Source organism: Mustelus asterias, chromosome 3 (assembly GCF_964213995.1).
Source record: "Mustelus asterias chromosome 3, sMusAst1.hap1.1, whole genome shotgun sequence".
In the NCBI taxonomy this organism is placed as follows: domain Eukaryota; kingdom Metazoa; phylum Chordata; class Chondrichthyes; order Carcharhiniformes; family Triakidae; genus Mustelus; species Mustelus asterias.
This window is the reverse complement of record NC_135803.1, coordinates 9,363,868-9,391,611: the sequence shown is the minus strand read 5'-3', so window position 1 is coordinate 9,391,611 and position 27,744 is coordinate 9,363,868. Positions and strand designations below refer to the sequence as shown.

General features: G+C 44.3%; 1 protein-coding gene across 4 annotated transcripts in view; it reads right to left on the bottom strand.

Moving 5' to 3' along the window:
* Positions 1-24,242, bottom strand: part of gpr160 (G protein-coupled receptor 160) — a 37,480-nt gene extending 13,238 nt beyond the window's left edge. Inside the window, exons 1-3 of one of the 4 annotated variants that reach the window (XM_078204645.1) lie at positions 23,993-24,242; positions 19,385-19,431; positions 18,273-18,396 (exon numbers count right to left, since the gene is read on the bottom strand). The gene's annotated coding sequence lies outside the window, so the exon portion shown is untranslated. Of the gene's footprint in view, positions 1-1,928; positions 2,029-3,807; positions 3,934-18,272; positions 18,397-19,384; positions 19,432-23,992 lie in introns of those variants that run through there. The other 3 variants (XM_078204653.1, XM_078204665.1, XM_078204659.1) reach the window with 3 other exon arrangements.
* Between the last annotated feature and the right edge of the window lie 3,502 nt (positions 24,243-27,744).

Genomic DNA, 27,744 nt, shown 5'->3' with positions numbered 1-27,744 from the left:
CCAGCATTCAAGGGGCAGCACGGTAGCACAGTGGTTAGCACTGCTGCTTCACAGCGCCAGGGACCCGGGTTCGATTCCCAGCTTGGGTCACTGTCTGTGTGGAATTTGCACATTCTCCCCGTGTCTGTGTGGGTTTCCTCCAGGTGCTCCGGTTTCCTCCCACAGTCCGAAAGACATGCTGGTTAGGTGCATTGACCCGAACAGGCGCCGGAGTGTGGCGACTAGGGGAATTTCACAGTAACTTCATTGCAATGTTAACGTAAGCCTTATTTGTGACTAATTAATAAATAAACTTTAATTGGAAGACTGTCAATGTTGTGCTGATAAATTCCTTTATATAGGGTTAAGAGTCTGAACATTAAGATGTTATAAAGAGATATAAAACAAGAGCATGGGCTACAGGAGCACAAGAGCATTGTTCGCGTGGCGGAGTGCTCAATATTGGAGATTCATCTTTCGAACTCACCAGGCATTTTTTGGAGTTTCCAAGAATTACAAATAATCTCTTAAATACTGCTGGAGGAACAGCATTTTGGGACATTGCGAAAGGGAACGCAAATCCCTTTTTCTTCTTTATAGCTGGAAGACCATGGTCTGAAAAGGCGTAATCTAGAATAATGGGAATAATCTCTCCTGGGCTTCTCCACTCTGTGTGACACACCACTCTACCAACTTTGGCAGTAACTCTGGAGAAATGGGGGAAATTTTATCTTCCAGAAATGGATGGGGTCACCGTCAGATGTCAAATTTTTAAAACTCTCAAACTCAGACCCAACCTGGCTCCAGCTTTGGGTTTTAACAAAGGAGAAATGGAGGGCAACCAACCAATTTTCTCCCAGGAATCGAGATGTTTATTTAAATAAGGCTGTCAGGTCCAGATTTTAATCACTCCACCAGCTTTAGCACTGATCGGTTAGCCAGGTTCCCCAGGTCTTGGGAAATCTGGCATCTGAAGAGAGATGAGGACAGCTTTGAGGAGATAAGTTCTCTTCTTGCACTGCTTGTAGGCCAGAAGTGGGAGCGCTTCTCATTCCCAATCTTCAAGGTAACAGGCTTCACTTCCTACAACCATCATCAACTCCCATCTCTCCTCCCAACCTAGAAAGCAAGTTAAAATTGTGGATGGCTAGATCACAATTCTCATTAAATCACATCTTATATCAGTGACAGGTTTTGTACTAGGCTAACTGAATAGTCTGGGATATGTAAGTTACAACAGAAATTCACATTAAAAAAAACTTGCATTCATATAGGGCCTTATAATGTAGCAAAATTTCCCAAGCATCTTCACAGGAGCAATCAATCCAAATACTGTAGGCAGTGACTTAGGAGCAGAGAATAGCTTCAGAGAGGACCTTCCAGACGTTAGTGCCTAGGCAGCTGAAGGCATGGCTGACAATGATGGAGGGGTTAAAATGAGGGATGCACAAGGGACCAGAATTGGAATGATGCAAAGATTTGAGAGGGTTGTAGGGCTGGAAAGTGTGATGGGAGAGTTGGAGCCACAGATTGAAAACAAAGAGGAGGAGCATTTTAGACCATTTTAAAATTTATACAAAGTTTTAGCACCAACGTTAATTCAGAGATCTCAAAACTGTTTCATTTTAGTTTCATCTTTGCTCAGATCAGTTTTGTAAAATGAAGTTGATTTTAAGTACAGATCAATTCAGCCAGAAACTCTTGCCAAAACACTACCAGTCATAGCCTTTAATATTTTACTACCTTCAACATGAACACAAGCGCAGGATTTGTTATTTGGTAAACATCTGTCCCAACAGAAACTAAACACCTGATACCAGCTCACTCATTGACCCTTGCAGAAATCTCTACAAGATCTGCCTGCTTTAAAAATAAATCATTCAAAAAAAAAGATAGATGGAACTAGGATGGTGTCTAATTCAGATTTATTGTAAACAATTTGTACTAACCTTCCACACAGACATCCTTACACTAACTTGGTTTACAGGGAAGCACAGAATCTCCTCCCTCCAGCCGAGCATCTACATCATTGGTTGGTTAAAAGTAAACTTTCATGTACTAACCAATGACAACCTGTTTGTAATTAAACAGAGTTCTAGCAACCCCTAGCAACAGGTGTACCTGCAATCAGAGTACAATTAAAACTCATGCATTCCAGTAAAAATGATTACAGTTGTAATGAGATTTCCTGCATGGAGAGCTCCAAGTACAATAGAAGATTTTAGGTTTATATATTTCTCGTGTCCAGAACCAGGGGGGGGGTCACTGTTTAAAAATAAGGAGTCACTCATTTAAGACAGAGGTGAGGAGAACTTTTTTTTCAGAGGGTCGTGAGTCTCTTCCTCAAGAGGGAGTGGAAGCAGAGTCCTGGAATATTTGTAAAGTGGAGGTGGTTTCTTGATTAACAGAGGGGTGAAATGTTATCGGGGGTAGACAGGAATATGGAGTTGAAGTTACAGTCAGATCACCTATGATCTTACTGAATGGCAGAGCAAGCTCGAGGGGCCAATTGGCTCCTAATTCATGTTTGTATGACTCAGAGTTGCTCCTTTTTTAATTAAATAAAGCAATTATCACAATCAGTGGTTAATCATTCAGCAATGAAAGGAATTAATATTAAACATTCACACTCTTGGAATACATAAAGAAGGTCACGGAAGATCCACTTGAGAGACTTGTACACAAAAGCTAGGTGAGGCTTTCGATGCAGTACTGAGGGAGTGCTGTACCTTCAGAGGTTTTTTTTTATTCATTCGTGGGACATGGGTGTCACTGGCTGGGCCAGCATTTATTGCCCATCCTGAGTTGCCCTTGGAGGGCAGTTGAGAATCAACCACATTGCTGTGGCTCTGGAGTCACATGTAGGCCAGACCAGGTAAAGACAGCAGATTCCATTCCCTGAAGGACATTAGTTAACCAGATGGGTTTTTCTGACAATCCACAATGGTTTCATGGTCATCAGTAGATTCTTAATTCCAGATATTTTTTATTGAATTTAAGCTCCACCAGCTGCCGTGGTGGGATTTGAACTGGGTGCCCAGAACATTAGCTAAGTTTCTGAATTAATAGTCTAGAGATGATACCACTAGGCCATCGCCTCCCCAGGTGTGCCTTTTAGATGTGACATTAAGCTGAGACCCCGTCTGCCCTCTCAGGTGGATGTACAAGATTCCATGTCACTAAACAAAGAAGAGCAGTGGATTTCTCCCCAGTGTCCAGGGTCAATATGAATTCCTCAATAAACGTCTAAACAGACAATCTAGTCATTACATCATTGTTGCTTGTGGGATCTTGCTGTGCATACTGTTCCTGCATTAGAACCACCACTGCGCTTCAAAAATGTCCTCATTTGCTGTAAAGCACTCAGGATATGCAATTATTCTGAAAGACACCACAGAACTATCAACCTGTTCTTTATGTTGATGACTCAACCCAACAATCCCTGTGGCCAAAGCAGAATACTGCAGATGCTGGGAATCCGAAATAAATAGAAAGTGCTGGTAATACTCAGCAGGTCCGGTAGTATCCGTGAAGCGAGAAACAGAGTTAATGTTTTGGGCCTGAAATGACTCTTCTTCAGAACAAGTTAAAAGGAATCATATCCAAATCAAAACATTGAGGCCCTGATTTTCATGCCTGGGTCAGCTGCACAGAAATGGGAGATTTCCTGGGTCAGCAAAGCTGGCCTCTAGAAATAGCCACTTAGAGGTCAGATTTTCATTCCAGGGTGGGAAGTGGGCTCTTTATAGCCCCATGCCAACCGTACCAACTTATGCAACCCATATCTGACCCACCACCTTTGCCCTTACACCCTCAATGTCAACTCACCTGGTATCCTTGAATGGTTCCACAAACATTCAGTCCCTCCACCACGGTGATAGCAGTGTGTACCATCTAAAAGATGCACTGCAAGCATCCTTCGACAGCATCTTCCAAACCCATGACCGCTACCATCTCAAAAGAAAAGGGGTGCAGACATCAGGGTTGACACTTAAATCCCTTCTGAAATGGCCCAGCAAGCCACTCAGTTAAAGTGCATTTAGGGATGGGCAATAAATGCTGGCCTAGCCAGTGATGCCCACATCCCATGGACAAAAAAAAGGTTTTAACAGTTAGCTTGACAGCTGAACAGTTCTTTGACAGCTTATGCGTAAAGATGCATAATCATATTCACTTTTACCAACCCCAAAGGGTGCCTTACCTCTCCCAAATGTGATCATATCCAAAGCGGTACTTTAACTCTCTGAAGGGCTACACAAGCAAATTCACCAAGTTCAGCCTCCCCATACCTGGTCTACTCCGCAAATGCCAGGTTTAACACTCGCGGCTGAATAAAATCCCAATTCAGTGAAGGCAGCTGGTGATTTAAATGGCCAACTGTATCCATAAACTGCAGCTGAATCCCGGCCCGGCTTGATTCCCATTCCTGTGAAAATGGAACATCCTGGGGGGAAGTTTCCGGTCATTCACGCTCCGCCGCTGCTGCAAGCGAGGACAGAAAATTCGGTGCTCAGCCAAATCTCCATTCACTGCAGCGGGACTGGAGAATCCCACTGGTGTGACCGGCTGGAAAATTCCAGCTGTGTTGGAGGTGGGATCGGAGAGGAAGATGGGGTCAGAGAGGGAGGGAGTGAGGAGGGGGAGGACTTTGAACGTTTGGCCACTTCTGGATTTTTGCAATGATAAGAGAGCCTCTCGATGCCCAACTCTAGTTTTTACACAGATGCTGCCAGACCTGCTGAGTATTTCAACACTTCCTGTCTTCATTCCAGCATTTCCTGTTCTGGTAGTAACTGTGTTCATGACAATGAAGCCATCAGTAAGATCATTATAAACCGCTTGGTGAGTTTTTATAGGAAGAGCAAAATGAGGAAATTCTGAAACAGAGGGGTAGAGTTTCCAGTCTCCATCCAAGGCTAACATTGGTGACCAATTGGAAATGAGAATCAGATGCTTTCTATAATGGACAGGTGACCTTCAATGCCAGTTCTTTAACCAGCCTCCTGTCCACTAACCAATTTTTAACCAGCCTCCTGTCCACTAACTAGTGTTTAACCAGCCTTCTGTCCATTAACTAGTTTTTAACTAGCCTCCTGTCCACTAACCAGTCTTTAATCTGCCTCCTGTTCAGTAACTAGTGTTTTACCAGTCTCCTATCCATTAACCAGTCTTTAACCAGCCTCCTGTCCACTAACTAGAGTTTCACAAGTTTCAAATGCAGTAACTAGTGTTTTACCAGATGCAAATCCAGTAACTGGTATTAGTTACTTGGTACCCGTAGTAGCCTGGCTGAGTACCGACCCGGCAAAGCACAGGTACCAAGTGCAATAAAAACAAAATGTGACTTATTCAAATTTCATGACATTCACAGAGACACACAATAAACAAAACAACTCAGTTCATGAAACTAAAACACCAGCGAAATAAAAGCTTTTCAAACCTCAAGTAAAGAAAAATGAGCTTGTATTTAGTCAAACTAAAACAGAGGCCTAGATCCTAAGCTTCAGACAGTCTCAGATATTGTAATGATGTAGCTCTAGGGAAGACTCAACAGAAAGCAGACACACGCAACCACCACAGTGACCCAACCCCAGATTTGTTATAAACATCCTAAGATGGCACAATAAAAAATGTCACTCACACCATTCTAATATTCACCTGTATCCATAATCAACACTTGCAATGTCAACTGTTGCCTCTGTTGTAACCAGCTTCCAACTTGTGGCATGAAGCAAGGCCTAGATTCTGTTAACGATACACAGACAGGCCATCCAGCATCTCAGCAAGCAAACTACAACAAGTTGCATTTACAAAGCACCTATAACATAGTAAAATGTTCCAAAACGTTTCACAGGAGCATTACCAGACAAATGTTGACACCGATCCTCACAATTCAGATATATTAGGGCAGTAACAGCAAATTAAGGAACACCTTAAAGAAGGAGAGTCAGAGAGGTTTAGGGAAGGAAGTCCAGTGTTTAAGGCCCAAGCAGTCGACACCTTGGCCACCAATGACAAATTACAGAATCACATGTTGTTACTGTGCAGAAGGAGGCCATTCAGCCCATGATGTCCAAAGATGTGCGGGTTAGGTTGATTGGCCATGCTAAGTTGCCCCTAGTGTACCGGGATGTGTAAGTTAGAGGAATTAGCTGGGTAAATGTGTGCGGTTACGAGAATAAGGTCTGGGTGGGATTGTTGTCGGAACAGATTCTATGGGCCGAATGGCCTCCATTGCACTGTATGGAATCTATGATTCAATGTCTGCACTGGCTCTCTAAGTGAGCAATTCATTTAGTGCCATTCTCCTGTCTTATCCTGATAACCCTACAGATCCAGATAACAGTCCAATTGCCCTTTGAATGCTTCAATTAAACCTGTCTCCACCATTCTCTCAGGCTGTGCATTCAGACATTTACCATTCTTTGCATGAAAATAAAGAGTTTTCCTCATTCTTCCTTTACCAATTATTTTAAATCTGTGCTCATTCTTAATCCCTTCACAAATGGCAACGGTTTCTCCATATCTCTGTCCAGATCTGCCTATTGAATAACTCTTTCAAGTCTCCTCTCAGCCTCCTGTTTTCAAATGAAAACAGTCCCAATTCCTTCCATCTGTCTTCATAACTGAAGTTCCTCACCATGGAACCATCTCGTGAATCTTTTTTGCATTGTCTCTAATTAGAAATCATAGAAACCCTGCAGTACAGAAAGAGGCCATTTGGCCCATCGAGTCTGCACCGACCACAATCCCACCCAGGCCCTACCCCCATATCCCTACATATTTTACCCGCTAATCCTCTAATCTATGCATCCCAGGACACTAAGGGGCAATTTTTAGCATGGCCAAGCAACCTAACCCGCACATCTTTGCAAATTCCTTCACTTCCTCCCTAAAGTGTGGCACACAGAACTTGACCAAACACTCCAGCTGAGGCTGAACTAGTGGGCAGAATTCTCTCAGAAAAAAAACCAAGGGTGGAATTTTCTCAAAATTCTACGTGTCATAACAGCAAGAATAATGGAGTGATCTGCGTTGGTCTCTCAGGGGCACTCAGGGACCCTTCCACATTCGGTCACTTTTTTGGAGAGTTCGGAGTTCCACACTGGTACTGGGAGTGGGGAGGCGGCAGTGAGCCCGGCTTCAGAGCGCTAGGGAGCCATTTCGCTTTCGAGGCTATATAACTTGACTTTGCCCGAACTATCTCTTCTTCGAAGGAAGCCCATTGTTCAGCCATCATTTTTCCTTTCCAACTTTTGATTCCAATTTTTTGGGCTCAGATCCATTCTTACCCCATTGAAGTTGACTTTCCCCCAGTTAGTTTTTCTTACTCTAGATGGTTCTTTGTCCTTTTCCATAGTCAGCCTGAACCTGATGATATGATCATCACTGACCCTTAAATGTTCTCCTATCAATACTTGACTCATCTCATTCCCAATAACCAGGTCTGGCAGAGCCTCCTTCCTCGGTGAATTGGAAACTTCCTGCTGAAGAAAATTTTCCTGAACACACTCTAGGAGCTTTTACCCCTCTCTGCCCTTTACATACTGATGTGGAGATGCCGGCGTTGGACCGGGGTAAACACAGTAAGAAGTTTAACAACACCAGGTTAAAGTCCAACAGGTTTATTTGGTAGCAAAAGCCACACAAGCTTTCGGAGCTCCAAGCCCCTTCTTCAGGTGAGTGGGAATTCTGTTCACAAACAGAGCATATAAAGACACAAACTCAATTTACATGAATAATGGTTGGAATGCGAATACTTACAACTAATCAAGTCTTTAAGAAACAAAACAACATGAGTGGAGAGAGCATCAAGACAGGCTAAAAAGATGTGTATTGTCTCCAGACAAGACAGCCAGTGAAACTCTGTGGGGGTTACAAATAGTGTGACATGAACCCAATATCCCGGTTGAGGCCGTCCTCGTGTGTGCGGAACTTGGCTATCAGTTTCTGCTCAGTGACTCTGCGACGGCAGAGTTATCGGGAGATAATGTTATCGGGAGATAATGCTGCAGCTTTACATACTGATCCAGTCTCTGTTCGGATAATTAAGGTCTCCCATTATAATTACACTATAATTTTCGCACCTTTTTGCAATTTCCTTGTTTTCTCTACGTCTTTTCCGCTAGATGGTGACCTATAGACCATACTGAGTAAAGTAATGGTACCTTTTCTGTTTCTTAGAAAATCATAGAAACCCTACAGTGCGGAAGGAGGCCATTCAGCCCATCATGTTTGCACCGAAAACAATCCCACCCAGGCCCTAACCCTGTAACCCCACATAGTTATCCCAGTAATCACTCTAACCTACGCATCTCGGGACACTAAGGGGCAATTTAGCATGGCAATCCATCTAACCCGCACATCTTTGGAGTGTGGGAGGAAACCGGAGCACCTGGAGGAAACCCACGCACACACGGGAAGAACGTGCAAACTCCGCACAGACAGTAAGCCACGAACCCAGGTCCCTGGAGCTGTGAGGCAGCAGCGCTAACCACTGCGCCATCGTGCCGCCCTTAGCTCAAGCCAAATAGATTCTATCCTTGGCTCCTCTTACACATCATCTTTCTCCAGGACTGCAATGTTCTCCTCAATCAATACAGCCACCCCCTCTCGTTACTCTCCCCTATCTTTCCAGAACACCTTGTATCCAGGAATATTTAACACCCAGTCATGTCCTTCTTTGAGACAAGTCTCTGTTCGAGCCACAACGTTGCATTTCAACTTGGTAATCTACACCTGCAACTCACCAATCTTATTTGCCACATTTGCATCCACACATATCCGCAGCAACCCCAATGTAGATTTTAATTTTTTTGCTCTTACTCTGATCCCACCTATTAATTTACTATTCCTTATTCTGGTGCTATCTACATCGCTGTTCTGTGCACCTTGGTATTCCTCTCTGATATTATCTCTTGGATCCCACATTCCTGCCAAGTTATTTTAGTTAGGTCTGGAGTGATGAAATTGGGGATATGCAGGTGGTCAGAGTTAGAAGAGCGCAGAGATGTCAGAGGCTGCTGGGAGTGGAGGGAGTTACTGAGATGGGGAGCAGGGATGCCAGAGAAGGATTTAAAAACAAGGATGAGGATTTTAAAATTGAGGCATTACTATATCAGGAAGCAATGCAGGACAGGAAGCACTGGGCTGATGAGTGAATGGGACTTGATGCAAAATCCAGAAACACTTAGTTGCGGTTTGCAAATGGCAGAGTATCCAAACAAATTAGGAGTGGGGATCTGGAATGAGTGTATAGCTGTCTTGAAGGTCCCAATATGGATCTGGTGAGTTAATTGGAATTCACAGCACAAGGAATAACTCTGGTCTTAATGGCTGCAATTTACAGCAAACTGTTTCAGTCTGGTCACCAGTATTACTGCAGCCTTAGTTGCAAATTCATGCAGCACTCTTAGATTTTTGATCCAGAAGTAAGTCAAAGGATTATGGGAGACAGGCAGGAAGGTGGGGTTAAGACCACAATCAGATCAGCCATGATCTTATTGAATGGAGGAGCAGATTCAATGGGCTGAATGACCTGCCCCTACTCCTATTTCTTATGATAATACAGTCTCCAAGTTATCTCATCCAGGCCACTAACAAATCTCACACAGAAAATGGGTACAATATGGAACTTACTATCACATGGAGTTAAGGAGGACAGTATCCCAGCCAATAAGGGGAAGCTTGTTAAGTAAATGAGGTGGAAAGGAATAGAGTGATATGGTTGCTGATTGGTAAGTCAAAGGTGGGAGGGAGCATGTACGAACATACGAATCAGGAGCAGGTGTAGGCCACTAGGCTCCTCGAGCCTGCTCCGCCATTCAATAAGATCATGGCTGACCTCATTGTAACCTCAAGCCTACATTCCTGCCTACCCCAAATAACGTTTCACCCCAGAATGTTAACAGATGTGTGGAGGATAAATTCTGCAACTGTGACGTCTTGTCTCCAGTCATGCCACCTTTACACTCCCGCCATTGGTCACTTCACATATTATCCTGATTGTACACCAATTAGAAAGCAAATTAATGTACCTGATTGGATGATACTTGGTTGTCAATCGAGTAGTCTTTCCTTTCCTGTCTGATTTTCTTTTGTGGATAATAGACAAGAACATGCAAGTAAATTTATTTTTTAAACCTGTTTTTATTACTCCTATGATTTTTATTCCCAGGTGTTGCTGCAGCAGTGTCCTGGAGGTTAGTCTTTAATCTCTGCAGAGTCCAGGTATAAAACTGTTGGGACATGAATATAGCTGAGGAGGACACTGGGTTGCAAGGGAGTAGAATAGACAGTATTACAGTTGATAAGGAGGATGTGCAGGATATTCTGGAGGGTCTGAAAATAGATAAATCCCCTGGTCCGGATGGGATTTATCCAAGGATTCTCTGGGAGGCAAGAGAAGTGATTGCAGAGCCTCTGGCTCTGATCTTCAGGTCGTCGTTGGCCTCTGGTATAGTACCAGAAGATTGGAGGTTAGCGAATGTTGTCCCATTGTTTAAGAAGGGGAACAGAGACTTCCCCGGGAATTATAGACCGGTGAGTCTCACTTCTGTTGTCGGCAAGATGTTGGAAAAAATTATAAGGGATAGGATTTATAGTTATTTGGAGAGTAATGAATTGATAGGTGATAGTCAGCATGGTTTTGTGGCAGGTAGGTCGTGCCTTACTAACCTTATTGAGTTTTTTGAGAAAGTGACCAAGGAGGTGGATGGGGGCAAGGCAGTGGACGTGGTATATATGGATTTTAGTAAGGCGTTTGATAAGGTTCACCATGGTAGGCTTCTGCAGAAAATGCAGATGTATGGGATTGGGGGTGATCTAGGAAATTGGATCAGGAATTGGCTAGCGGATAGGAAACAGAGGGTGGTGGTTGATAGTAAATATTCATCATGGAGTGCGGTTACAAGTGGTGTACCTCAGGGATCTGTTTTGGGGCCACTGCTGTTTGTAATATTTATTAATGATCTGGATGAGGGTATAGTTGGGTGGATTAGCAAATTTGCTGATGACACCAAAGTCGGTGGTGTGGTAGACAGTGAGGAAGGGTGTCGTAGTTTGCAGGAAGACTTAGACAGGTTGCAAAGTTGGGCCGAGAGGTGGCGGATGGAGTTTAATGCGGAGAAGTGTGAGGTAATTCACTTTGGTAGGAATAACAGATGTGTTGAGTATAGGGCTAACGGGAGGACTTTGAATAGTGTGGAGGAGCAGAGGGATCTAGGTATATGTGTGCATAGATCCCTGAAAGTTGGGAATCAAGTAGATAAGGTTGTTAAGAAGGCATATGGTGTCTTGGCGTTTATTGGTAGGGGGATTGAATTTAGGAGTCGTAGCGTTATGTTGCAACTGTACACAACTCTGGTGCGGCCGCACTTGGAGTACTGTGTGCAGTTCTGGTCCCCACATTACAGGAAGGATGTGGAGGCTTTGGAGAGGGTGCAGAGGAGGTTTACCAGGATGTTGCCTGGTATGGAGGGGAGATCCTATGAGGAGAGGCTGAGGGATTTGGGATTGTTTTCGCTGGAAAGGCGGCGGCTAAGAGGGGATCTTATTGAAACATATAAGATGATTAGAGGTTTAGATAGGGTGGATAGTGATAGCCTTTTTCCTCTGATGGAGAAATCCAGCACGAGGGGGCATGGCTTTAAATTGAGGGGGGGTAGTTATAGAACCGATGTCAGGGGTAGGTTCTTTACCCAGAGGGTGGTGAGGGATTGGAATGCCCTGCCAGCATCAGTAGTAAATGCGCCTAGTTTGGGGGCGTTTAAGAGATCCGTAGATAGGTTCATGGACGAAAAGAAATTGGTTTAGGTTGGAGGGTCACAGTTTTTTTTTTTAACTGGTCGGTGCAACATCGTGGGCCGAAGGGCCTGTTCTGCGCTGTAATGTTCTATGTTCTATGTTCTATGAACAGCCTAATTCTATGTAATTCTGTTGTAAGAGCAATTGATGGAGGTTGAAAAGAGTTAATTCTACAGTATTAATAATGATGGTACAAAGAAAGAAACACTTTCAGATTCGGGCACTGTCTTGTTGCCGCAGTGAATGTCTGGTGTATTTTATATTTTCTATCCAATTTCGGGGTTAAAAGTTGTGGTGCAACCAATCCAGAAATTTTCTTGGGTATTGCTTTTATCAAAGAGAAAACTGACATTGAATAACAAATCAAGACAAATGAAAAATACTGCGGATGCTGGAATCTGAAACAAAAGCAGAAAATGCTGGAAAATCTCAGCAGGTCCAACAGCATCTGTGGAGAGAGAATAGAGCGAACATTTCGAGTCAGGGTGACCCTTTGTCAGAGCTCCAAAACAAATTGAGTCTTTGGCTTGTACATCAGACAGGAATCAAATGAGAAAAAAAATTCAACCCTCTGTTATTTCAAGCATGGAAAGCACTGGGAAATTTTTCTTTTCTGCCCAAAATCAGATCGGGTTCCATTGCCAACACCAATATCTATTAACCACAGAACAGAAAAGAAGCAGGGAATTAAAGGATTATAGTTAACATTTGTGTATAAAGGCAGCAATTGCCATGAGTGAAACTATTAAAACAGCAATTTACATTGGACAAAGGGGAGTTAAGAACACAAGGAGGCCTTTCTGACATTAGTTTATCTTTGAGATGGGATTTAGATACGAACACAACAAAAGGTCGTGAATGTAGCCCAATCCATCACGCAAACCAGCCTCCCATTCATTGACTCTGTCTACACTTCCCGCTGCCTCGGCAAAGCAGCCAGCAGAATTAAGAGGACCCCATGCACCCCGGACATTCTCTCTTCCACCTTCTTCCTTCAGGAAAAAGATACAAAAGTCTGAGGTCACGTACCAACCAACTCAAGAACAGCTTCTTCCCTGCTGCTGCCAGACTTTTGAATGGGCTTACCTTGCATTAAGTTGATCTTTCTCTACATCCTAGCTATGACTGTAACACTACATTCTGCACTCTCTCGTTTCCTTCTCTATGAACAGTATGTTTTGTCTGTATAGTGCGCAAGAAACAATACTTTTCACTGTATGTTAATACATGTGACAATAATAAATCAAATCAAATCAAAAAGGACACAGGAGCAGTCAATCAAAAACCTCAGCCTTGAATATATTCAACTGTCCAGTCTCCAAATTCCAAAGATTAGAGGGTCACTAATACTAATTTCAGACCCTTTTTTCTGAAACTTTGAGCAGGATTTTCTGGCTGCACTCACCCCAAGGTCGAAATATCCCGCCCATGGTCAACGAACCTTAGCATTGGTCCGTGTCCCACCCACTGTGATTCCCGTGGCGGGCGGGACGGGAAAATTTCATCCTCCATCTCTGTGGTGATTGTCCATTTAAGTGCAACACAGCAGGGTAAGGGTCACCCTGCTTGGATCCACTAGTTCTATATCCCATCCCCTCCTCCCCTCCACCCACCCAAGACCCAATCTGATGTCTCAAGTGGAAGTGAAAAAAAATCCTATAGTAATATTTCAAAGAAAATAAACAGAGTTCTCCCAGGCGTTCTGGCCAATATTTATCCCTCAATCAATGTCGTTGAAAACTGAATGATCTTGTCAATTATCACCTTGTTCTTTGATGTGTGCAGATTTGACAGTCATGTTGCTTATATTAGCTTTGGTAACAACATTTCAAAAGTGTCTGTAACGTATTTTGTGACAGCCTGAGGTTATAGGTGGTGGTATACAAATCCTTTTCCTTTTCTTTTATGAAATGACCATTTGCTTTGTAAATCCGTGCCCATCTTTCTCTGCACTTGATGCTTCAATCCCTCTCGTCAGGTTTCCCATCTCTGCCACAGAACAAGACAGCTCTTGTCAAAATCACAAAGAACATCCTTTGTGATTGTGACGACAGTAAATTATCCCTCCTCATCCTTCTCAACCTACCTGCCGTCTTCTATAAGGCTCATCAAACCGTCCTCCTGCATCACCTCTCCATCTGCATCCCGCTGAATGGGACTGCACTGGTTTGGTTTTATTCTTAGCTTCATAATCATAGCCAGAGGACCTAGAAAACGCGACATCAATCTCCATGGCCAGAAGTTTAAGCTTCTCCCACCCCGGTGGGTTCTGAGGCAGGGGAGTGTGAAATTGCATGAATGGGATTCCCTCTGGGAATCCACTTGCCTGATGTGGTAGCAATTTCATGCTGGAGTGGGCAGGGTCTCAGACTGGAAGCCCACCCTTGCCCCCAATTAATGCCCTTAAGTGGCCACTTAATGGCCTTTTCCCACCCAGCCTTTGCCCCTGGGGAAGCTAAAAACTGAGCAGACTTGAATCGCCTGTGGGATGGGGGAGGGACCTCCATCAGGTGCCCCCTACTAACTGGAAGCACCTTCCCCACAAAGCCTGGTGAATTCTGGACCTCCCTGCCCACCCCTCTCCTGACCGACCCTCCAAGATCATATTCAGCACCTTTGTGACGCTCCGCCCCCTGACAATACTGTTCTGGGACCTCTGCCACTTATCTCTCCTCCAGTTCTTGGGATTTGGTTCCAAGCACCTGCCTGCAGTGCCTCTTCCATCCACTGTAGCGCTGTGCCTGGAGGGGCTGGAGAACTGCCAGACAATCTGATTGGCCAGTAGCTTTCCAAGGTGGGATTTCTCCCTGAGTGAGGGGTAGGAGTCTCACCTTCTGCCAATCAGCATTTGTTAGAGTGTGAAATGACATCGGAGCTGCTGGAGTTGGCAGCGATGTTGGCCAGACCCTCACCATAATGAAAGTTCTGGCCCGAATGTAAACTGATGCCACCCAGCTCTACTTCACCACCACCTCTAGTTCCCCTCCAAAGTTGCTAAATTATCAGACTGCTTGTCTGACATCCAGGGCTCAATTACAGAGATTTCCTCCAATCATGACCAGGGTTCCAGGTTTAATTCCAGCCTCCCATTTAGCCACCTCCAGAGCATTTTCCATCTTCCTCCCCTTGGATTCCTGGTCAGCTTCCCAGGTGCTACCCTGGGAAAACCTGAGATCAGCCAAAACTCTGCTGCAGGTATCCCATCTGCACCATGTTCACACATCACCCAGTCAAGCAATGTGCCATTTTAAAATGACCATCCTTGTTTTCAAAGCCCTCCATGCCTCTCTGTATTATCTAAACCAGTCCTACAACCCTCCCAGATATCAGTGGGCTGTGCTCCCGAGTCCTTGGGCAAATCTAATTTTAATTGTTCCATCATTGATGGCTGTGCCTTCAACCGCTTCGTCCTAAACTCTGAATTCCCTCCCCAAACCTCTCGACTTCTCTCTCCTCCTCTAAGACATGCCTTAAAACCTACTTCGTTTACCAAGCTTTTGGTCATCCACCCTAATACCTCTTTATGTAGCCCTACCTGTTTGTTAACCCTCCCGTCAAATATTTTGGGATGTCTTACTAAACATAAATTGTTGTTGTTGCAGTATTCCTGGAGACTCCAGGGAAATTTTGGAGGGGTGGCTACATTACATCCTAATCCTTCACTTAAAATGGAAAGTTAGGCACCTAACACGACATATCAAGGTGAAAATATTATCTCACTCGTCCCCCCCAACCAGCCTCTGTTCCCGCCGACAGAAATATTGAAAGAAGATGGCTAAATCCTTTCATATTTGATCCTTTTTAGCAATCCGATGTTGCTTTGAGCTGCTCTTGCTTTGTAAGTAGTACTGTTATAGACCATTCACCCTGAATTATTGAACAGATGTGGTTACCAACAAACATGTCAAACATTTCCAAATGGATTTCCGTAAATGAAGGCCAGCTATAAATTGCGTCATTTCAATTAGCTTCCGCATTCTTAAAAGCATTGTGGCAGAGAAGCACAAGGCAGATATGGATGAAGAGAATGTGCTTGTCATAACTGAGCACATCAAGAAAGAAAAGAACAACTCACCTTCTCCAAACTGGCCTTGCAAAAACTCTGAAGAGCAATCATTTCCCACTCCACCTCCCCCTCCATTCTCTTCCAACAACACTACCCCTCCCTTCTCCCATCCTCCGTACTCCTTCCCCCATCCATACGCCCTCTCACCCTCCAACATCATGAATACTTCCCTCACCACCCACACTTCCCCTTCACCTCTCATTGTCATCTACTGCCCCACCACCCAATCTTAGCTGAGTTCACTGGATAAAAGCAAATTACTGCAGATGCTGAAATCTGAAAGAAAAAGAGAAAATGCTGGAAAATCTCAGCAGGTCTGGCAGCATCTGTAAGGAGAGAAAAGAACTGACGTTTCAACTCCAGATGACCCTTTGTCAGAGCTTTGGTCATCTGGACTCGAAACATCAGCTCTTTTCTCTCCTCACAGATGCTGCCTGACCTCATAGAGTCGTAGGGTCATTGAGGTTCACAGCATGGAAACAGGGTCTACGGCCCAGCTTGTCCATACCACCCTTCTTTTTTTTTTAAACCCCTAAGCTAGTCGCAATTGCCCACATTTGGCCCATATCCCTCTCTACCCATTTTACCCATGTAACTGTCTAAATGCTTCTTAAAAGACAAAATTGTGCCCACCTCTACGACTACCTCTGACAGCTTGTTCCAGACACTCCCCACCGTCTGTGTGAAAAAATTGTTCCTCTGGACACTTTTGTATCTCTCCCCTCTCACCTTAAACCTATGCCCTCTAGTTTTAGACTCCCCTACCTTTGGGAAAAGATATTGACTATCTAGCTGACCTATGCCCCTCATTATTTTATAGACTTCTATAAGACCACCTTCTAAGCTCCAGAGAAAAAGGTCCCAGACTATCCACTCAAACCATCAAGTCCCGGTAGCATCCTAGTAAATCTTTTCTGCACTCTTTCTAGTTTAATAATATCCTTTCTGCAATAGGGTGACCAGAACTGTACACAGTATTCTAGGTGTGGCCTTACCAATGTCTTGTACAACTTCAACAAGACGTCCCGACTCCCGTATTCAATGTTCTGACCAATGAAACCAAGCATGCCAAATGCCTTCTTCACCACTCCGTCTACCTGTGAGTCCACTTTCAAGGAGCTATGAACCTGTACCCCTCGATCTCTTTGTTCTGTAACTCTCCCCAACGCCCTACCATTAACTGAGTAAGTCCTGCCCTGGTTCAATCTACCAATCTATCTGCTGAGATTTTCCAGCATTTTCTCTTTTGGTCTTAGCTGAGTCCAGTTGGTTAATATTGCTAGAACCAGTCACTATCTGCTCTCAGTGCCGAAGTTGAAATCTCTGTGCAGGAATTCTTGTCCTTCTGTCAGTTGCCATCCACAGAAAATAAAGTCTGCAATTCTGATGGCAGCAAACACAGCCTCAGGATCCCTCTGACTAATTACATAGACCTGAAAGAAACATGCTGCGGCTTGACACTTTACAAAAATTAGCATCTTAGGAATTCATTCTGGTCTTAGTTTGCAGCTACTAATTGCAATTGAAAGCTTACAATTCAATTTTTACCCTAAATATGATTTATAGTTTCCGCATCAGTCAGCCTCGCCCATTTCCAGGAACGTGATAGCCAAAGTGGGTAAAGTTTCCTCTTTTGCTACTTTCAGTGAAAAACTTCTGACTTATGAACAGACAAAATAGGAGCAGAAGTAAGCCATTTGGTTCCTCTAGCCTGCTCCATCATTCAATAAGATCATGGCTGATACGTTTGTGTTTTGAATTCCACTTTCCCATCTACCCTGATAACCTTTGATTCCCTTGGCTGACATGAACCTACTGACCTCAGTCTTAAAAATATTCAATGCCTCGCCTTCTGAGGCAGAGAGTTCCAAAGTCACAAAACCCGCTGAGAGAAAAAAATGTCTCCTCCTCTCTGTCCTAAATGGGCAATCCTTAATTTAAAAATAATACCCCCTAGCTCTGGACTCACCCACAAAAGGAAAAATCAATCCCACATCTACCCTGTCAAAACCATGCATGATCTTATAGAAATGTACAAAATAGAAGCAGGAGTAGGCCATTCGGCCCTTCGAGCCTACTCTGCCATTCATTTTGATCATGGCTGATCATGAAATTTAATATCCTGATCCCGCCTTCCCCCCATATTCCTTGGTCCCTTTAGTCCCAAGAATAGAAATGTATCATCCAGACTCGAAAGGGTAGATCTACCCTCCCTCTGCAGATGCTTTCAAACCTGTTGAGATTTTCCACCATTTTCTGCTTTTGTTTCAGATTCCAGCATTTGCAGTAATTTCCTTTTATCCTTATTTTTATGTTCAATTCCTCTCATAAAAAAGTATAGCATTCCATCAACTCTCTTAATTATTTGCTGTAACTGCAAACTAAAGTTTTATGACACTAGAACACAAGGATCAGTCCGTACTTTGGTATTCTGCAGCTCTGTAAGCGATTCCCTCTGTAAGCGATAATCTGCCTTCTTATTCTTCCTGCTAAAGTGAACTTTTTGGTGAAATGGATCCTGTAACCTATAACCTGTATCCTGTAACCTGTGGATAAATACATGTAACAATAAGAGGGCATTGGGGAGAGCTACAGAACAAAGAGATCTAGGGGTACAGGTTCATAGCTCCTTGAAAGTGGAGTCACAGGTGGACAGAGTGGTGAAGAAGGCATTCGGCATGCTTGGTTTCATTGGTCAAAACATTGAATAAAGGAGTTGGGACGTCTTGTTGAAGTTGTACAAGACATTGGTAAGGCCACACTCGGAATACTGTGTACAGTTCTGGTCACCCTATTATAGAAAGGATGTTATTAAACTAGAAAGAGGGAAGAAAAGATTTACTAGGATGCTACCGGGACTTGATGATTTGAGTTATAAGGAGAGGGTGGATAGACTGGGACTTTTTTCTCTGGAACGTAGAAGGCTGAGGGGTGATCTTATAGAGGTTTATAAAATAATGAGGGGCATAGATCAGCTAGATAGTCAATATCTTTTCCCAAAGGGAGTGGAGTCTAGAACTAGAGGGCATAGGTTTAAGGTGAGAGGGGAAAGATACAAAAGTGTCCAGAGGGGCAATTTTTTCACACAGAGGGTGGTGAGTGTCTGGAACAAGCTGCCAGAGGTAGTCGTAGAGGGGGGTTCAATTTTGTCTTTTAAAAAGCATTTAGATAATTACATGGGTAAGATGAGTACAGAGGGATATGGGCCAAATGTGGGCAATTGGGACAAGCTTAGGGGTTTAAAAAAAAGAAAGGCGGCATGGACAAGTTGGGCCGAAGGGCCTGTTTCCATGCTGTAAACCTCTATGACTCTAATAATGTAGAAATGGTCATTGATGGTGTATTAGCAAACATTCTCCATCCTTTAAATTGCAGGAGTTAAAATATCTCAAAATAAACTGGTTAACTACTGCATTACAACAGTGTGTTCAATAATGGCATTAAATGTTACATGGTCATTAAATAAGTTGCATTCAACCAGAGGACTTCCTAAAGTACTCTGCAGCCAATAAAGTATTTTTGAAGTGCACTCACTGTTGTAATGTCAGAAATCTGGCTGCCAATTTTCATAAAACAGGATCCTACAAACAGAAAGATGACAAATGATCAGAAAATCTATTATTAGAAGTTTATTGAGGGATAACAAAGAACAAAGAACAATACAGCACAGGAACAGGCCCTTCAGCCCTCCAAGCCTGCACCGATCATGTGTTCCTAACTAGACCATCCGTTTGTATCCCTCTATTCCCAGTCGGTTCATGTGGCTATCTAGATAAGTCTTAAATGATCCTAGCGTGTCTGCCTCAACCACCTTGTTTGGTAGTGCATTCCAGGCCCCCACCACCCTCTGTGTAAAATATGTCCCCCGCATATCTGTTTTGAACCTTGCCCCCCTTACCTTGAACTTGTGACCCCTTGTGTTTGTCATTTCCGACCTGGGAAAAAGCTTCCAACTGTTCACCCTATCTATGCCCTTCATAATTTTATAAACTTCTATTAGGTCGCCCCTCAACCTCCGTCTTTCTAGGGAGAACAACCCTAGTTTACTCAATCTCACCTCATAGCTAATACCCTCCATACCAGGCAACATCCTGGTAAATCTTTTCTGCACTCTCTCCAAAGCCTCCATGTCCTTCTGGTAATGTGGCAACCAGAACTGGACGCAGTGTTCCAAATGTGGCCTAACCAACGTTCTATATAACTGCAACGTCATATGCCAACTTTTATACTCTGTGCCCCGTCCAATAAAGGCAAGCATGCCATATGCCTTCTTCACCACCTTTTCCACCTGTGTTGCCACCTTTAAGGATCTGTGGACTTGCACACCCAGATCCCTCTGTGTGTCTATACTCCTGATGGTTCTGCCATTTATTGTATAGCTCCCCCCTGCATTAGATCTACCAAAATGCATCACTTCGCATTTATCTGGATTAAATTCCATCTGCCATTTCTCCGCCCAATTTTCCAGCCTATCTATATCCTGCTGTATTCTCTGACAATGTTCATCACTATCCGCAGCTCCAGCAATCTTTGTGTCGTCCGCAAACTTACTAATCAGACCAGCTACATCTTCTTCCAAATCATTTATATATATCACAAACAGCATAGGTCCCAGTACAGAGCCCTGCGGAACACCACTAGTCACAGACCTCCAATCAGAAAAAGACCCCTCCACTACTACCCTCTGTTTTCTATGGCCAAGCCAGTTCTGTACCCATCTAGCTAGTTCACCTTTGATCCTGTGAGATTTAACCTTTTGCACCAGCCTGCCATGAGGGACCTTGTCAAATGCTTTACTAAAATCCATGTGGACGACATCCACGGCCCTTTCACCGTCAATCATTTTTGTCACCTCCTCAAAAAGCGCAACCAAATTTGCGAGGCATGACCTCCCTCGTTCAAAACCATGCTGCCTATCGCTAATGAGACTATTCAGTTCTAATAAATATTGGTCAGGCGAACCGGAAGAGCTCTTCTTTGGATAATGGCCATGGGGTTATTTTCATGCACCAAGAGGGCAGGCCTGGGTTTAATGTTTAACTCAAAAGTCAGCACCTCTGACCAATAGTGCTCCTGATAAGATAAATATTTGAAACAGAGCAAGATATGCAATCATAGAGAGCACGGGGCTGTGAGATTAGCCTGAGATTGATTCAGGGCTATGGGGAGATAACAGGGTGGTGGGATTAGTTTAGGATTTACGGAGGGCTATGCAAAGAGCGTGGGGCAATGGGATTAGTTTAGGATTGACGCAAGGCTATGGAGAAAGAGTGGGGGCTGATTAGTTTGGAATTGACACAGAGCTGTGGATAGAGTGTGGGGCAGTGGGATTAGTTCAAAATTGATACAGGGCTATGGGGAGAGAGTGGGGCAGTGGAATTTGTTTAGGATTGATACAGGACGATGGGGAGAGAGCGGGGCAGTGGGATTAGTGTGGGGATTGACACAGGAAGAAGGGGAGTGAGCGGGCCAGTGGGATTAGTTTGAAATTATACAGGGCTATGGGGAGTAAGTGTGCAGTGGGATTAGTTTGAGATTGGTGCAGGACTTTGGGGAGAGAGTGGGTCAGTGGGATTAGTTTGGGAATAATACAGGGCTATGGGGAGAGAGTGGGTCAGTGGGATTAGGTTGAGGTTGGTGCAGGACTATGGGGAGAGAATGGGTCAGTGGGATTAGTTTTGGGGATTGATTCAGGGCTATGGGGAGAGAGTGGGTCAGTGGGATTAGTTTGGGGATTGATACAGGGCTATTGGGGGAGAGTGGGGCAGTGGGATTAGGTTGGGATTGATCAGGACTATGGGGAGAAGGCGGAAAATGGGATTAATTTTAGATTGATAATGGATGGTTGGGAGAGCACAGTAAGAAGTCTCACAACACCAGGTTAAAGTCTTGAATCTTTGTAGAAACTTGATGTCTGTGTCGACTTCTTACTGTGCTTACCCCAGTCCAATGCCGGCATCTCCACACGATTGGGAGAGCACAGGAGAGTGGGATGCATCAAGTTACATTCAGTTCTCAGTATTTAACTTCCACTCGAGCATCCTACTTCCTCCTACCTGGGTAGAAGACAGCCTAGCGAGTGGCAGTGGGTATATGCCGAATGATGTTATTACTTCTCTGGGCCTCTTCTGCCCCTGAGAACTTTTACCTGGAGGGGAAATCACAGCCTGATACCCTGCTCTCACTGAGGTCTCCAGTTAATATTGCAGTCAGGCCAGGATGGTGTCACCAAATCCTGCATATTGGAAGAACGACAATGCCTTTGTGTGACTGCCCTTGCCACCTGACACTTAGGCTGGGATTCTTTAATCTCATTTGCCTGCCACCGCTGCCAGTGAGAACGGAGAATTTGGCTCTCAGCCAAAACTCCAACCACTGCAGCGGGACTGGAGATTCCCAGCCGTGGACGAGGTCAGAGAATTCTGGCCTTAGAATCGCACATTGAGGGAGAATTTAATAAAGTATTTCGCACCATTGTTTTAATGATTTCACATTTACACTATGAATGTGAAACAAATGTACTTAGAATAATTGCAGATGTGACATCACCTCTGAAGGGCAAGTAGGGATGGGCAATAAATGCTGGCCCAGTCAGCAATGCCCACATCCTGTAAAATGAATAAATTTAAACACAGGGAGAATTTAGCACGGCCAATGCACCCTAACCAGTCTTTCGGACCGTGGGAGGAAACCGGAGCACCCAGAGGAAACCCACACAGACACGGGGAGAATGAGCAGACTCCACACAGACGGTGACCCAAGCTGGGAATCAAACCTGGGTCCCTGGCGCCATGAGGCAGCAGTGCTAACCACTGTGCCACCATGCCGCCCCTCGTCATGTTGGATCTGAAATTCTGCATAAAATTAAAACAAGCAAATGTAGTGCATTGCTGCCTTAACAACCAGCTTCGAAAGGAGTTTCCCTATTTACAACCAACCTGTAAGCTATTGTATAAATTGTATGTTGGAGTTTTGGGGTGGGGACTGTCCCTTTAAGAATGCAGGTCAGGTGACCCCTGGATGACTGTTGGGTTGTCTTACCCCTGAGTGTGAATCAATGCTCATCTCAAATAAAGAGCTCCCACTGTTTAAGTTACCAAGTCTACCTCATGATTCTTTATGCCCCTTAGTCCATTGGGGCATACATAACAAACCAGGAAAAGCAACTGTTGAATATGCCAGTCAGTATATTTCATTTCAAGTGAAAAACAAAGCATTGAGAAAGTGTAATAAGTCTTCAGAGACAGAAGTCCCTTCACCAAAATTCCTTTATTTACAAACTCTAACAGCAATACACAGAGTGATAGTAATTAACAGTCTATCTCTGGGTGTCAGAGGAACTGACACTCCTGGGTTAAGTACAAGGCAAAGACTCCCTGATTTGTCCATCAATTCGATCTTTAATCTTTTTGTGTTGAATCAAATAAATGAAATCAAACTGACTTAAGGACAACTCAAAAAGGGCAGCTGCCTAAAAGGAGGGGATCCGCCCGAAACAAAAGACAAAGTGGAAAGGAAACTTAAAGCATCAAATTAAAATGTGATTAAGCGATCTTCAATCAGGAGTTCATACTCCAATAGGCCAACCTCAATGGCCTAATTATCAAAAGGAACTCAAAGCGAGCACAAAACATAAAGTGCACATACTAGTTAGTGCATGATCAGTGATCAATCTTAATCACAAAGTTAAATCAACACAGCCTAAGCAAAACAGACAGGCAGTGGTTACAGAAAAACAACATTCCTGAAAGTTATTTCATTATTTATAAATAGTAACTGCATACAGTGTTTACATTTATTCATTTTATAGGATGTGGGCGTCGCTGGCCAGCATTTATTGCCCATCCCTAGTTGCCCTTCAGATGTGATGTCACATCTGCAATAATTATAAGTACATTTGTTTCACATTCTTAGTGTAAATTGTTAAAATACATGGTGCTAAATACATTGCCTCACTGTGCAGCACAACTGATCGTCTCTGTCCTGGTTACTTTGCTGCACCCCTAACCTCTATGTCCTTAAATTCAGTTCAGAGAAGGCCATCCTAAAGTAACATCCCCGCATACATCATAAAAGACATAATTTAAAACGATTTTCAAATTTTCGAATCAGTGTTCCCACTCAGGTTACATGGATTCTTACCTTAACTTAAAGCCACTCTGGGTTCGCATGCATTCAGTATCCCCTTCTTGTGAACAGAACCCTCTTTACACTCAATTAATCTCAAAATTGCATCACTCACCATCGGACGCACTCAACAGTTGAGCAAACATTATATTGTAAATACAGGAGAATGGAGTGAGGAGTAGTGAGAGGGAGAGGAAGAACCACAAAAACTGAAGGTGGAGAAGAAATGTATTCCCTTCCTGATCCCTTAATCCCTCCCTCCAATTAAATCAAGCCTAACCCCCAGGCCATGGGTGGGACCTACAGCTCAAACATTGACAAGAGTGACGAATAGACAACAAGAAAAACCATAATTGCGATGCTTGTGTGTCTGGTTTCCAAGGTTAAGCAGTTCATCTCTCTCCCTTTCTGCAAATGAATAAACAAGTATTTTATTTGTTTGACTACATCGGCTGTAATTCCGGCACCAATGCACATTTTATGGCAAAACAAACTGTGGCCAGCCGAAGTGTGTGTTCCAAATGGTTGGAAATTCATCCGAGTCCTTCTCAACCAAACAACTGAGGAATTCACATAATGAGACTTTTTTCTGATGAGGTGTCCACATCTTCATCAGAGAAAGAAAGAACATCACATTGGTGTGGCTCTGGAATCGCATGTAGGTCAGACCGGGTAAGGACGGCAGATTTCCTTCCCTAAAGGACATTAGTGAACCAGATGTAGTAGAAGGAAATTTGGCATGTCAGCTACGACTCTCACCAACTTTTACAGGTGCACTGTAGAAAGCATTCTTTTTGGTTGTATTACAGCTTAGTATGGCTCCTGCTCTGCCCAAGACTGCAATAAACTACAAAGGATCATGAATGAAGCCCAGTCCATCACGCAAACCAGCCTTCCATCCATTGACTCTGTGAACACTTCCCGCTGCCTTGGAAAAGCAGCCATCATAATCAAGGACCCCACGCACCCCGGACATTCTCTCTTCCACCTTCTACCATCGGGAAAAAGATACAAAAACTTGAGGTCATGTACGAACCAACTCAAGAACAATTTCTTCCCTGCTGCCATCAGAATTTTGAATAGACCTTCCTCATATTAAGTTGATCTTTCACTACACCCTAGCTATGACTGTAACGCTATGTTCTGCACTCTCTCCTTTCCTTCTCTATGTACGGTATGCTTTGTTTGTATAGTGCACAAGAAACAATACTTTTCACTGTATACTAATACATGTGAAAATAATAAATCAAATCAAAATCGGTACATTAAGGTTTAACCTGGAACTGAGTATAGGTTTGCCCACTGGTAAGAAGGTACCTGACCTCAAGCTTCGGGCAGCAGTGTAGAGCTGGGTAGCAACAGGTAGGGACGTGCCAGGGAATCCTCACCACACCCGTACCCTCCAAGGTACATATGTGCATAGTTCAGTAATGTTAATAAAGACAGCTTGGTAACTTCCATATGACTGTATAACAATGCCTGGATAGTAACAACGAAACTAAACAATAAATGTGCCTTACTTGGGGTTATCCCAATGTTTTGCAATTAATCAAGTACTTTTGAAGGAAGACCTGGTATTCAATTTGAACACATCAAAGTCCCACAATTAGCAATGTGATCATTTAGTGATATTGGTTGCAAATGGGACACAATGAAAAGACTTCCTTTTCTTCTTTCTTGTTAAACTTGTAATGTAACTGAAACAAGGTATGACGGTGGAGGGTGGCACCTGGAATGTTTAGCGTCTGCAGTGTGATGTCTGGCATGTGCTGGCATATCCTTTTCACATACATCTGGCAAACCTCCCGTTCTACCTGTATGAAAATTCACTTTAAAGATCATGGGGGCGATTCTCTCGGCCCGCTGTGTTGCTCGAGTAATGATGTGGAGATGCCGGCGTTGGACTGGGGTAAACACAGTAAGAAGTCTCACAACACCAGGTTAAAGTCCAACAGGTTTATTTGGTAGCAAAATCGACTAGCTTTCGGAGCGCTGCCCCTTCGTCAGGTAAGTGGGAGTTCTGTTCACAAACAGGGCAGATAAAGACACAAACTCAATTTACAAAATAATGATTTGAATGCGAGTCTTTACAGGTAATCAAGTCTTAAAGGTACAGACAATGTGAGTGGAGAGAGCGTTAAGCACAGGTTAAAGAGATGTGTATTGTCTCCAGACAGGACAGCTAGTGAGATTTTGCAAGCCTAGGTAAGTCGTTGTGGGGGCTACAGATAGTGTGACATGAACCCAAGATCCCGGTTGAGGCCGTCCTCATGTGTGTGGAACTTGGCTACCAGTCTCTGCCCAGCGACTCTGCACTGTCATGTGTCGTGAAGGCGGGAGACATCTGGAGCAGGACTTGCGACTGGTGTCCAGCTGATCGAGAGTCTCCCAGGCAATGTTTTCTGATGTAATCAGCCTCATGCTGGAAATCGGCCCGAGGCTGATTACAGGTGAAAATGTCAATTAGTGAGCTTGGGATGGTAATCTCGGGCTTGCTTGCGTCTCCCCCACACCCCCCACCGGGAGAGGTTCCCACCAGTTGGGATTACAACCGGTCCCCATTAACGGTGACCAGGCGCTATCACCCCACTGGTGGGGACAGAGACCATTGAGGCCCCCTGGGAGGTCGGGGGCGGGGGCAGTGCCCCTTCGGCAGTGCCAAGCTGGCACCTTGGCAGTGCCACCCTGATACCCTGACACTGCCCACTGGGCATCGGGTAGTGTCAAGTGGGTGGAGCCAGAAGGTGCAAGGCCTACTGAGGGGTGGGACCTACTGGGGACCGATCGGTGGTGTTGGGGCACCCGCTGCACCCTCTGAAATTGGATTGGTGGTGGAGGGAAGGAGGAGGTGATTGAGACTGCACATGGGGTGGGGTTATCGGGGCTGCACATCGGGTGGGTGGGGTGTTGGGTAGGCTGGCGGTCAGGGTGGTGGGGTCGGGTAGGCAGGTGTCTGGGGGGGGTGGGGTTGGTAAGATGGCAATCGGGGAGGACGTTGCGGTTGGCAAGCCATCAGGAAGGCTGGTGATCGGGAGGCCAGCGATGGGGTAGGGGGCAGTGCGCACGTGCTGATCTCCGCACTGATAGATTGGTGCAATATTGATATGTACAATATTTACTGCATACATTCATTGTGAGTCTTACAACCGGATGAGTTTCTATTTCCAGCCCTTTGTGTAGGTCTTAGACAGCAACCTTTCCCTATTGTGGCTCTGTGGTGGCTGCCCCAAGCTTTAGTGAATCCCTCAGCACCCACTCCTGGGTGTTGGAATGCAGCAGTCTGCAACATTCGGCTGAGAACAACTCAGCCATATTGCAGAAGACAATGGCAAACTGCAGTATTTTGGCAAGCATACCTGAAGGAGGGGGAGGAAGATTTCTACATGACAACACTTTAAAGGCACTTAACTGGTTGCAAAACATTTTGGAATGTCAAGCAAAAACAGCAAATGCTGCAAAATCTCAGCCGGTCTGACAACATTTGTGGAGAGAAGTTCGCAAGCTCTGACGAAAGGTCATCCAGACTCGAAATGCAGCTCTATTCTCTCTTCACAGATTTTCCAGCATTTTCTGTTTTTGTCTCAAATTCCAGCATCCCCAGTAATTTGCTTTTAACTTTGGAATGTCCTTATGGGTGTTGAAAGTGCTCGATAAATGCTGTTTCTTTCTAAAAGTGTTTCTTTCCTGTTCAGGGAATCATAGAATCTCTACAGTGCAGAAGGAGGCCATTCGGCCCATCGAGTCTGCACTGACCACAATCCCATCCA